Source organism: Cornus florida, unplaced genomic scaffold (genome assembly GCF_030987335.1).
Source record: "Cornus florida cultivar Cherokee Brave unplaced genomic scaffold, ASM3098733v1 CherokeeBrave_3.0.0_Hap2_Chr11, whole genome shotgun sequence".
Taxonomy (NCBI): domain Eukaryota; kingdom Viridiplantae; phylum Streptophyta; class Magnoliopsida; order Cornales; family Cornaceae; genus Cornus; species Cornus florida.
The window spans coordinates 8,759,497-8,769,238 of NW_026775581.1; the positions used below are offsets into that span (position 1 = coordinate 8,759,497).

The 9,742-nt window shown below is 36.9% G+C and overlaps 1 non-coding gene across 1 annotated transcript; it reads left to right on the forward strand.

Annotated features, from left to right (window-relative positions):
• The first annotated feature begins 8,013 nt into the window (after positions 1–8,013).
• LOC132287534 (small nucleolar RNA R71) lies at positions 8,014–8,119 on the forward strand. The gene has a single exon (XR_009473059.1). It is a non-coding gene; the product is annotated as a small nucleolar RNA R71 (small nucleolar RNA).
• The last annotated feature ends 1,623 nt before the right edge of the window (positions 8,120–9,742 follow it).

Genomic DNA, 9,742 nt, shown 5'->3' on the forward strand with positions numbered 1-9,742 from the left:
TCGGATAATTTTAAAGGAATGGTTGATGCTTCCATGGGTGGTTCTTATCTTGATAGGCATATGTGTGGTGTCTATATGAGAGCATGAGTGAGAATTCAATGCGTAGATCATTGTCCTCTAAAAATGGTAGAAATCTAGGTGGAAGGAAGAATGCCGGCTTATATCAAATTGACAATTCCAATGACATAGCCGCCGAGGTGAAATCTTTATCTCAAAGGTTTGATCAATTTTTGATCAACCAAAATTTGGCGAATCAAATGCCTTCCTCCCCTAATCATGTTCATCATGCATCTAATGAATCTTGCATGACTTGTTCTAGTGTCTTACATTCTACTTCCAATTGTCCCCATGGACATGTGCAAAGTGACAACCATAAACAAGTGAATGCCGCATTTGTCAACCACGGGAATAATCCCTATGACACACATTATAATCCTGGAGGAGGAACCATCCAAACTTCTCTTGGAAAAGCCAAGGGGAGGGCTCAAACCCTCCCCAAGGTGGTTTTTAAGACAAGTATATTCTGCCCCTAATGCAAAGCCAAGGTTCCCAAGGTTATAGATCATCTTTTCAATCACGTGGAAGCCAATTTTCTAACTCTTATTTTCCTAATCAATCATCTTATTCTCAAGGAAGTTCTAGGAGTCTTGCTTTTGAGGAAAAAGTGTTGACCGCTTTGGGTACTCTAGAGGCAAACACTCAATTGCTTCACTCTCATTCCCAATCCATTGCTAAGCTAGAAACCCAAGTTGGCAAATAGCTAATACTTTGAATGCTAGAGAAAAAGGGAATATGCCTTTAAATGCCCCACCAAAGCAACAATTTGTTGTGGAAACCAATTTCTCATTGGAAGGTCCCACAATTGAGCATGTCAATGCGGTCACAATCTTGAGAAGCGGAAAAATTGTTGATAACTAGGTTGGTGTCCAAAATGAAATGAGTGAACTGGTGCAACCAAAACTTGACACCCATTCCATGTCACATTTTGTTCCTCCTTCATTACATGTGAAAGATTCTTGCGTTGAAAAAGTTTTGAAAAATGATTTGAAAAATTCTTGTGTTGAAGTTAACTCTCAAAATGATTTTGAAAAGGTTTATGAGCTAAAAGCTCCATTTTCGGATGCCTTGAAAGGATCCAATTCTCTTGAAAAACAATAAGGCAAAGCTAACAAAATCATTGAAATGTTTAGGCAAGTGAAGATTAACCTTCCCCTCTTGGATGTAATTAAACAAATTTCGGCTTATGCCAAATTCTTGAAAGATCTTTGACCCCAAAAGAGGGAGAACAAGAGCCAAACACCTAAGAAAGTTGTTTTGACCGAGCAAGTGAGCTCTATTTTACAACATAACACACTTCCAAAGTTTAAGGACCCCGGTTCACCTACTACTTCTTGCATCATTGGTGACTATGTCATTAATCGGGCTCTTCTTGATTTAGGAGCAAGTGTGAACCTCTTTCCGTGCTTGGTATATGTGAATTTGAAAAAGTTAAGTCTTTGCATGAGAGTAAAATTTCTAAAAGTTCATCTTCCAAAATGATTTCAAAGAATGTTGTTTTGAAAACAAATGTTGAAAGGGCATGGAAGCCCAAGAGTTGCATTGACAAAGGACCGTCAATCTCCTTTGAATCAAAGTGCTTTTCACCTGCAAAGGAGGGGATGCACAACAAGATTTTTGATCCGGGCTAAAAGAGCCCAATGTCTTGTTAGAGACGCTAAACACTAGTGCTTTGTAGGGTTTACAACCCTATTCCTCCCTCATTTCTATTTTACCTTTCATTTCTTGCGTCGTCTAGATATGTTTTGGGTTCATACACATTGTTAGGAACTTTGATTGAGAATGCATGCACTGTCATTTTCGAATTAAGCACTTAATGCCTGTTTGATCGATCTCAAAAGGAGGTTCGATCGATTGAACATCATCTCTGCATCCAATCACCTCTCTGTCCCATCGTGCATAAATTTCCTGCATATTTTAGCTCTCTGTGTATCGTGCGAACTTTATTTCTGATCGATCCAATTATTCCAAGATCGATCCAGTTTTCCCTTGGATCGATCTTCATCCCATACTTAAAAAAAATTTTGAACCCATGAAAAATTAGCTCTTTGAGTATCGTTCGAACATGTCTGTAGGTTTTCACCTGTTGGATCGATCGAGTTATCGATCTATGTTCGATTGATCTAGGTGCTTCCTGTTAACTTTTACTTCTTTTTGAATTTCAAATTTTAAAATAATAATAATAATAAATAAATAAATAAATAAATATATATATATATTAAAATTTTTAAATTCCAAAAATATTTTATTTTATTTTCCAAAAACCCAAAAATATTTTTAATATTTAAAAAAAAAAAATTCAAAAATTTTGAAAAATACTTTGTCATTTTGTTCGATCGATCGGAGTTCCTTCCTGATCAATCGGAGTTTTATCGATTTAATCACCCAAGTGATCGATCGAACAAGTCGGAGATTGTTTTTAAAAATATAACCTAAGGGTCATTTGGATCGATTTCAATATTGATCCAAAGCCCTCTTTCTTCCTCGCCACTACCCGTCTTCTTCCTTATCTCCGGTGAACCTCCAACGAGCTTCCAAGCTTCCCAAACTCGATCCCGATCTCATCTCTCTCTCGGTTCACTTCCCTCCTCTCGCTTTGGTAAGTTTTTGCGTCCCTCTTTTCATTTTCAAGTTGACCCACATGTTTTAGATGTTGCCATGTTAGATCTACAACTTCTATGTTTACTTGTTGCCATTTTTGATGCTTTAAAGCATGTGTATATATATACGTATGTATTTTGTTCTGATTTTGATTTCGGGGGTCACGTGCCAAGTTAAGTGACTATTTTTGACTGATTGAGGTGTATTGGGGACCTATAAGCATATTCGGGTGCCCCCCGTGTTGTCCACATCACAGATCTGTGACTGTTCGTGTTTTTCTACAGTTTTGATCGATTACAGTAGTTCTCTGATCGATCAGAGAACGATCGATCTCAACCAAGTCCCAATCAATCCAACATGGATCAATCTCATCTTTTCATGATTGATCGAACCTCACTGCTTTGTATGTACACTTCATAGACTCTCTTTTGTATTCCACGCTAACTTATTTTTGCCCAATGCCTGTGTTTTCTACATTGGTTGTATTCCGTTATGTCATGTTTAGTATGTTTCACTTAGTCACTTTCTATCCTTGGTTACATTATAACTTGCATAGATTCATGTAATTCTGAGTTGTCTATCCAGACTTGGCAAACATGTTTCTATCTGTGTGCTTTTAATTCTGTATCTTGTATACTAACTACAATTACAAGTGTTTTTCCGTTTTGCAGACCATGGCTCGAGTCAAGACCGTTGCCCGTGATGTGTCTCTCGTAATCGAACGATATCGTGTATGATAGTTCTACGTAGAGAGCATATCGAACCCACAGGGGGATAAGATTTGTGTTCAGTTTTCAATTTCATTTTATTGGTTTACAGGTAACTGGTTGGAAAAATTGTTGGTTGTCACGATTTAGCAAACTAAAATTATAACACAATATTTAAGTAGCACGAAATAAACTAATTTAAATGATCAGAGAGAGAGAGAGTCTTAGGGCTTTGACTTCACCACAACCGTCATAATATGGTTAATTATACTAACTCTGTGAATTTAACAATGATATTTTGTAAAAGAATTGAACTCAATAACATTCATTCAATTCAGGTTTTAAAGAAAGATATTTTACAAGATTAGCTAATTATAACCTATCTGCGGTTAGCGTGGACTATCTGCCTACCTACTCTACCTACTTTAACTACTTTGCGAATGAATCACCTTTCTTAAGCATAGATTATGAAAACATTCTTTTGTAAAAAAACATTAAAGTACCATTACATGACCTCTATTGGCTCTGCCAGATACCGCACAACAAGATAGGTTGGGAATAGGGCACAAACCATTACATCTAAGATAAGAGAATAAAAAACCTCAATAACTAAGATTGGAGTTAAGGGCATCATATTTCTTCTAGAAATTGATCCTAGCTGCTGACATCTAAGGCATGACATACAGAATACATATGTATCCCAAAAGAGTGAAGGCCAAAATAAACCACATTGAAGAATTTTAGCTGCAGTTTTCTTTGCTCTAAAATGACCTCCACATGCCAAACTGTGATAGAGGGTCAGAATATTATGAATCTCACTCTCAGGAACACATCTACGAATGGTTTGATCAGCACAGTATTTGAATAGCTGAGGATCTTCCCAATAGTATATCTTAATTTGGGAGAAGAATCGATCATTTTCCTGCTTTGACTAAAATAAAGGAATTTTGCCTATTGCGAGGTAATTCACAATATCAGCAAACCAAGGCAAATCCTTATGTGAAACCTCAAATAGTTGCTCATCTGGGAAGGAATCATAGACTAGAAGTGAAGTTAAGGTATCCTCAATCAGAATTCTAGAAAGATGGTCAGCTACAACATTCTCTAGTCCTTTCTTATCCCCGATTTCGTAATTATACTCTTGAAGCAAGAGGATCCATCGAATCAAATGGGGTTTGGTTTCCTTTTTGGACAAAAGATGTTTAAAGTAGAATGATCAGAATAGACTATGACTTTAGAACCTAATAGATATGATCTGAATTTGTCCAAAGCAAAGACAACTGCAAGTACCTCTTTTTTTAGTAGTGGTATAATTCAACTGTGTAACTGACAGAGTTTTACTCACATAGTAGACAACATGAGGAAGTTCATCCACTCATTGTCCTAAGACAACACCCATAGTATAATCAGATGCATCACACATAATCTCAAATGGAAGAGCCCAATTCGGAGGATTCATGATAGGAGCTGAAGAAAGAAGAGAGCGAAGCTTTTGAAAGGCTGCAAGGTACAATTCATCAAAGACAAAAGGAGTGTCCTTTGCAAGTAGATTACACAAAGGACGGGAAATCTTGCTGAAATCTTTAATAAAGCGTTGATAGAACCCGGCGTACCCAAGAAATGATTACACTCCCCTTACGAAGGTAGGAGGAGGCAACTTAGAGATCAAATTTACTTTAACTCTATCAACTTCAATACCTCTCTTTAAAATGATATGTCCTAAAAGAATACCCTCTTGAACCATAAAATGGCTCTTCTCCCAACTAAGAATAAGATTCGTTTCCCTATAATGCTGAAGCACTAGGGAAAGATTTTGAAGACAGTTTTCGAATGTAGATCTGAAAACAGAGAAGTCATCCATAAAGACTTCGAGAAACTTTTCAACCATGTCCGAAAAGATAGACATCATACACCTCTAGAATGTTGTTGGCATATTACATAATTCAAAAGGCATCCGTCTATATGCAAACTTATAGAATGGACAAGTGAAAATAGTTTTCTCTTGATCCTTAGGATCAATGGCCACCTGATTATAGCCTGAATAACCGTCTAAAAAGTAATAATAACTCTGGCCAGCGAATCGCTCAAGGAAGTGGAAAATGATCTTTTCTAGTAGCGTAGTTGAGTTTCCGGTAATCAAAACACACATGCCATCCAGTGGTGGTGCGCTGTAGAAATAATTCACCCTTGAAATTCTCAACTACTGTAATACATATCTTTTTTGGGTACTACTTGAGTAGGACTTACCCACTTGCTATTTGAGATGGGGTAAATTATCCCCGTATCTAGCAACTTCACAACTTCCTTTAACACTACTTCCTTCATATTAGGATTTAATCTTCGTTGGAGTTTCTGAGATATTCAAGAATCCTCCTCCAAATGAATCTGATGCATGCAAATTGTGGGACTAATTTCTTTCCAATCAGCCACACTCCACCCAATAGCCTCTTTATTTTTCTCAAGAACTTTTAAGAGACTACTTTCTTGGGAACTTCTAAGATTGGAAGCAATGATCACCGGGAGGGTGTCATTTAAACCCAAAAAAGCATACTTAAGCTTTTCTGGTAGTGGCTTAAGCTCAAGCTTAGGTGGAGACTCTAAAGAAGGAATCGGTGGAGTACTAGAAAGTAGTGGAAGCAGCTTTAATCTAGATTTCCATGGAGGAAAATCTGTGATAGGAGTGGAGTCTAGCAAAGAATTCACTTCAGCTATTAAAGCATCGATATCGAAATCTTCATAGTTGAAGTGATTTAGACAAGCTTCTAAAGGATTTTTGGATAAAATAGTTGGGAGTGATTCCTCAACCAACTCATCAATAACATCAAGGAAGAAGCATTCACTATCATCGTGGGGATGATGAATAGCATTGAAGATGTTTAGTTTAACTTTCATATTTCCAAAAGATAAATCCATGGCTCCAATCCTACAGTTAATGCAAGCATTCATTGTGGCTAGGAAAGGTCACCCAAGAATGACTGGAATATACTTTTTGGAATCGTGGACTGGTTCTGTATCAAGAACTAGAAAATCGACCGGAAAATAGAATTTATCCACTTTTATAAGTACATCTTCAATAATACCTCATGGTTGTCTGACAGAACGGTCAGTAAGCTGTAGAACAACCGACGTAGGTTTTAACTCTCCCAAACCTAACTTCGCATACACTGAGTAAGGAATAAGATTAACACTTGCTACAAGGTCAAGGAGTGCTTGCTCTATCACATTGTTTCCAATGGTGCAAGAAATAATAAGAGCCCCAAGATCTTTAACCTTCAAAAGAGTGTTATACTTAAGAATAACACAGACATGCTTGGTGAGGCAAACTTTCTTAGGAACTTGGCTTTTGGATTTTCTTTTAAGAGTGCACAAGTCCTTTAAAAATTTGGAATACGCTGGAATTTTCTTTAGAGCATCGAGCAAAGGAAGATTATTTTTGACCTGTTTAAAGACCTCCATCATATCTTGAATTTTCTCCCCTTGTTTACCAAAGTGGGAGGGCTCCTTGAGATGTTTAGGATAAGGTGCTTTTGGCTCATAAGGTATCTCAGGGTTAGGAGTAGATGAAAAAGTGACTCTACCTTCAATTCCTTTTATTGATTGTGGAATAACACTTGAGGAAACATCCTTAGGATGTAGAATATGAATGATAGGAATTATAGGAATCCTAAGCCTTTCTTTCTCCTCCTGTCCTTTTTCAACTTGGTTATCAACCACTCGACCACTCCTCAATTTAGTGATAGCTTGAACTTGTTCATGATGAATACTTGAGGAATTGGTTTCATCAATTATGTAAGTCTGCCCTTTCGGGTTGGCTATTGGCTGACTAGGCAGCTTTTCATCCTTTCTTCGAGATAGAGTACTCACTATTTGCCTAGCTTGTGCCTCTAGCTTTGCTATAGCTAGAGAATGAGAATTAAGAAGTTAGGTATTGGCTTTCAGACCAGTAAGAGTATTGAGTACTTGTTCCTCAAACGCAGAATTTCTAGGAGGAGGTGGAAGATTAGAAGCTTGAGTGGGTTGATTTCTAAACTGAGGTGGACGGTAAATACCAGATTGATTAAAAGAATTATTTTGTGGCATAGGATTAGATGAATTTTGAAACTGCCCCTGAGATTGGGGAGCAGTGTTTCCTTGATTTGGAATACGCTATGATAGATTGGGATGATCTCTCCAGCCAGGATTGTATGTAGAAAAATATGGATTATAAGCTAGTCTAGAGAATGCAGTATTCACTTGCACCTATGGGATCTCAGATGATTGTCCCAACATAGGGCAAGCATCAACAAAATGGTTTGGATTAACACAGATTGAACAAACTTCCTTGGGTAAGGCTGTTTATGGATTAGCAACAGGAGCAAAGCTAGAGGATAAAATTTGATTGAACCTACGGTTCATGGCTTCTATTTGAGCGGCTAACTCAGTAGATTTATATACCTCATAAATTTTTTCAACCTTATGCATTCCAGGTGAAGACCTAGACCTAGAGGAAGAAGCATGTTGTACTGAGTTTTCACTTAAGGCCTCAAACAGTTCCCAAGCATCAGCCGGACTCTTACGCAGAAAAGCTCCATTACTGGAAGCATTGACCATATTTCTATAAGAATCAGTAAGTCTATCATAGAAGATCTTTATTAAGTGCCATTGAGTAATATCATGGTGTGGACACTTTCGCAGAAGATCGTTATATCTCTCCCATGCATCATGGAGCTGTTCTCCTTGGATTTGGGAAAATGCCATGATTTCTTTCCTCATTTGTGTGGATTTACCCACAGTGTAGTATTTCTTCAAGAACTCCTGTTGTAACATGTCCTATATAGATATGGAATTTATTAGAAGGGACTGCAACCAAGTTCTTGCTTTTTCCTTGAGAGAATTAGAAAAGTCGCATTTTGAATGAATCGTTGGTAAAAGTATTCAACTTGGTAGTTGAACACAATTCCAAAAACACACCCAGATGCTTATTGGGATCCTTTATTGCATACCCATGGAAAGTAGGAAGCATTTGGATCATAGCAGGCTTAATCTCAAAATGGGTTGCATCAACATCCAGAAAAACAAAGCACGATGGGGAAGTATATGTGGTAGGAATGAAATGGTCCCTCAATTGTGGTTGTGGTGGAGGAACAGGTGGAACCTATTCTCCATTCCCATTACCATTATTACCAGTGCATTACGTTGTTCAGCCATATTATCAGAAGAACTTCTTATCGAATTTAGATGTTTTTTAAGCTTTCTTAGTTGCCTAAGAGTTCTCTCTATTTCAGGATCATGCACTAAAGGTATTCGATTTTGGTGAGTTAATATGCACTGGTTCCACTACTCATAACAGTAGCAAAAATAAAATATTCCAAGCAATTGAAAACAATAAGAACTCATAAAAAGGTTAAATAAACTGAAGCTTTTTCTCCCTTAAGTGTCTCTGCCCTCACTGCTAACTTGTACCTGAAAAGAAAAAGAAGTAAGATGAGATATCAGAATGTCCGAAGACTCGTAAACCAAAATATCTAATTAAAAACTAAAATAAAAACTAATCTTCCCTGCAACGGCGCCAAAAATTGATGTGTCTCTCGCAATCGAATGATTTCGTGTAGGATAGTTATACATAGAGAGGATGTTGAACCCACAGGGAGATGAGATTTGTATTCAGTTTTCAATTTCAAATTATTGGTTTACAGGTAACTGGTTGGAAAAATTGTTGGTTGTCACGATTTAGCAAACTAAAATTATAACACAATATTTAAATAGCATGAAATAAACTAATTCAAATGATTGGAGAAAGAGAGTCTTAGGGCTTTGACTTCACCACAACCATCATAATATGGTTAATTATACTAACTCTAGGAATTTAACAATGATATTTTCCAAAAGAATTGAACTTAATGACATTCATTCAATTCAGGTTTTAAAGAAAGATATTTTACAAGATTAGCTAACTATAACCTATCTACGGTTAGCGTGGACTATCCGCTTACCTACTCTACCTACTTTAACTACTTTGCAAATGAACCACCTTTCCTAAGCATAGATTATGAAAACGTTCTTTTGTAAAAAACATTAAAGTAACATTACATGACCTCTATTCTTGTGTTTGGCAGGGCTCCGCCAGATACCGTACAACAAGATAGGTTGGGAATAAAGCACAAACCATTACATCTAAGATAAGAGAATAATAGTATATAATCTATTAAAACATGAAAACCACTTGAGTTGTCTCAAGTGCTCATAGTCATATAATAAAAAAAAAATACAAATTTTAAAATTAATCCCAGAGTTAAAACAATCAAACCATAGTATTTAGGTCGGGTTACATCAGTGCCCTAAGAAAGGGTTTAGCTACTTATGACGAGACTGGATACCATCTGTGTTGAGTTCATCTC